Here is a 4,222-nt window from a genome sequence, read left to right as displayed (position 1 = left end):
CCCGGATGATGTTCGACCAAGATTTGGCTATCCTCCCGGTACTTCCACTACCGGTACTTCCATTACCGGTACTTCCACTTCCGCTAACCCGAGCTCGAACCATGACTTTGATGACGATTTGTATAATGATGGATTTGCCGGTTTGTAATTTGTTTGGTGTGCGTCAAGACAATTATGAAATGGTTGGTATGTTTTGTAAACGATCTTTTATTTTGTAGTTTTTCGGATATTGTAATAATGCATGTTTGGACAAGTGTATGTTTCAAGACTTTTGTTTAGTGTTATTATGGTATTTTGTGAATTCGTAATCGTTATTATATAGCAGGTTTTTCATTTGTAAATGTGCTGGAAACTGCGATTTTGTGCCGTATTATTCGGCTGGAAACGCAGAAACAGAAACTGCTGAAAATGCAGATAACAGCTTTCCCAGACGATAAGTCGTCTGGGAAGAGTCGTCCGGGAAGACAAACAACGTCATTATGACGTCATTATTCGAGCGTTGTTGAGCGATTAAATAAAATAAACGGAGAAACGAGGAATCGTCCGGGAAGAGTCGTCCGGGAAAACCGTCCACGAACGTTCCGTTGAAAGTCAAAGTGGGGCCCACTTGTGCGTCCGGGATGAAAACGTGGTCGTCCGGGAATACTTTCTAGGACGGACTTTCCCAGACGACTTATTGGGGACGAATAATCGTCCGGGAACACTATAGGGGACGAGTAATCGTCCCGATTCGTCGTCCGGGATGACCCCGATTCTAGTAGTGGTTTTATATAAACAATAGTGTAGCAATAACGAGTTAACAGCTATTTGAGAATAACATTTTGCAACGGTTGTTTTGAAATTTTTAATTCTATTGATTACGCTATCATGGTATTATATATTACACGTATTGAAAAAATTAACATTTATATGAGCTCTTTTTAAGTTTCGAACAGGGCCTCCGAAATTAGCGAGACGGCCCTGCTTGTAAGCATTTATGCACATTTGATTGATTATCTATTACACATTACAACTTAAGGTTCCATCATCTCATGTCATTTCTTACACTTCTCATTTATAGCAAATAGCTTTTTCTACGGATAGTACTATGTAATGGTTTGTAACATTTGTACAGAAAAGTGTTCAATTTGTTAGTCTTGATTGTTAATTGTTTCTGTAATATGTGTTACTTTATCAAAACAACTGTCTGCATTGATAGAATTCGTTTAAAAGAGTTTAATTAGTTTAACTTTTTAACTCCAGTTAGACCAAATTCAAGTAATGTTGTTTGATCATTTCTTGTAAGAAACATAAACTTCTGTCCAATTTCAAATCTTTGTTTTCCTTAAATGACTAAACTAACCCGAAATCGACATTACAAAACTGGATGAACATTCTAAATAAAAGTCTTTCAAGAGAACATCTTGCTGGACATGAATCCTCATATTCTAATGCCAAACCATATGCGCTAAACGATAACTACAAAAAAACATAATCTATTATTTAAAAAATGTGACTTAAACAAGCAATGATAGGAATTTTGCATTAAGGGGGAGTGTTACAATAAAGTAATGCAAAATGATTGAACTTGTATTATTATTTTGTGTATTATTGATTTGGTGGCAAATATTTATCCATGTTCTATGGTTTGCTTTTATGATTAAGTTAGTTGTCATGTCCATGTGTGAGTTAGTTGTTATCTAGCTTTAATGGGTGGCTTAGTTGGTGTCTTAATCATTTTGTTCTTGTTTCATCTTGTATTTAAGCAAGACTACTTGTAAGCAGGGGTGTCTCCGGTGTGCAGCCGCACAGGGTCCCAAATTTTTAAGGGGCCCAAAATTTTGAAATACCTATGTAATAATTCATTTATTCGTACATCATAACAGAATATCTACTTGCGATCTATTATCTAACAAGAAAGACTTGATAGATTGAAGTTTATAGGTATTAAAAACAATATAAGGGGAGTATTGACTATAAGGAGTTGACCAATTACTTCGTTACAAAAAAATGTTAGGATTACAGTTCACTACTAGAAAAACGATTTTGATGGACGCCGGTTTTCCCGGACGATGGGCATCGTCCGGGATGAGGTACTAGACGCCAAAAAACGGGGCCACTAACACCTGCAAGTTTGACCGTTTTTCCCGGACGACCCAGAAATCGTCCCGGAAGAATTTTTTTTTTTTTTTTTTTTTTTGCCTGAAAACATTTGGCTCCAAAACGTGGGATTTTTTAGCGCCAATTTCTTCCCGGACGATTTATCGTCCGGGATATCCTTTCCGGACGAAAACTTGATCAGGCCAAATTTTTGCTATATATATATACAAACCATTTATATACACAAACACATATACACATCATCTATATAAATACGAAATTAACATCGAAAATGCGTACCCTTGAGCCGATGATTGTCTCGTTGGAAGTGTATTACGGAAGATAATTCCGTAATCAGAGGAGAGATTACGATTATGCCCGTAGTTGTCAGTCTATATTCAGAGAAATTGACGTCCGCCACGCAAGTTTAGAGGACTTGTTTTTGTTTTTGCAGGAAATGGTTCCGTTCGAATACACGGATGTGTTGTATTACGAAGATGACTATGTTCCGGAATTGTCCGCTATGTATCTCCGTACCGAAGAGCAGTGGAACGGTATAAAAGAGACACTGTTCTGGTGTTCCAATCGCATTTCTCTCTATTTGATTTTCGAAGATGAAGAAATGTATTTTAATTTCGGTCAACTAAACTGCTAAGTTTAGTTAAGTTTGGTAATATTAGTATCGTTTTTACGTTGTATCATTTCGGACAGCTAAACTGTTAAGTTTAGTTAAGTTTGGTAATTCTAGTTTTCTGGTAGGCCATGTATCGTTTTATCACATATATAATAAAATTGTCGTTTTATTTCAATTTACTATAATTAACACTGGATAAACGAAATTAAATAAATCACACATGTAAACACACACGAATTCAATATTATACATAGACTGTGAATTAATCACTACAGAAGACAAATCTGAAATAAATCACACAACGAAATTAAAACACACTACGAAATTAAATCACACTACGAAATGGAATATTATACAAAGATTGTGAATGACAAATTAAATCACACTACTAACGACGGTGACGAGGATGACTACGAGCATCCGACCGAGTGGACGAATTTCCAGAACCTGAGCTCGATGTTGTCGTAGTTTCAGCAGTAATAGGTACCGTCCTTAACATACGAGATCCTAAACGACCATTAACTGCACCAATATTAGTAAATAAACGATTCAGAAACGCTCCATATGGAAGAGGTCTTGTTGAGTTAGAAAGCCCGTTCATTCTGGAAGCGATTAAATGAGCAATATTAACTCTAATATTGTGAGTCATGCACCAGTGAATACAAGCTTCAGTCATTAATAAATTATCAACATCTGGTTCACGGTGGTACATGTTACTCGTGATAATTTCATTTCTTGTGACAACTTCAGGATGAAGATAACCGTCAATGATGCCCGTATTTTCTATGGTCCTGTATGGAACAACATCACGGCATAGAAGTGTGGTCATTTCATATTTTGGAATAAAATCAGGAAGACCTTCAAGTTCAAAACCGGGATGATAGATCTTTCTACCATTAAATGGAACGCCCAATAGTGCACCGAATTGTGGGAGAGTATACTCGTGTTGAGTGTTATAGAGTCGAAACCTCACTGTATCTTCATTAATGAACTGAAAGTTTCTATAGAATTCACGCACGAGTGGAGGAAAAAATTACTCATCAACATGAACGAAAGGAAGCCAGTCCATTCTTTCGAATTCTTGTAGAATTTCTGGAAGGTCTTCTACATTGACCTCACGACCTTCACTAATAGGTCTAACGATTCCTGGTGGATTCATTGTGTGATAGTGGGAGGGAAAGAAGAAGGTGATGTGTGAATGTGGAAATAGAAGAAAGAAAACTCGGTATAAGTATAAGGTGATTTCCCTCCATAATTGAGAGGTGATATTTATAGAGGTAGTAGGTGGTAGGTAGTTGTGTCAATAAACACGTTTATTGAATACAACTATTGAATATTACTTTAAATAAAGCATATCTGATTCATGACTTTAGTCAAAGAATCTCTGTCTTCATCAGCTTTAATTAAAGCATCTCTGATGCATGGTTCTTTAATTAAAGTTGCTAGGCTATGTCAAATCATTTCAGTTTTCTGATAGCATCTTTGCTTAGTTATCAAAACTGGTAGGCC

This window comes from Rutidosis leptorrhynchoides, chromosome 4 (genome assembly GCF_046630445.1).
Source record: "Rutidosis leptorrhynchoides isolate AG116_Rl617_1_P2 chromosome 4, CSIRO_AGI_Rlap_v1, whole genome shotgun sequence".
In the NCBI taxonomy this organism is placed as follows: domain Eukaryota; kingdom Viridiplantae; phylum Streptophyta; class Magnoliopsida; order Asterales; family Asteraceae; genus Rutidosis; species Rutidosis leptorrhynchoides.
The sequence above is the reverse complement of the archived record's forward strand: the minus strand, read 5'-3'. Positions refer to the sequence as shown.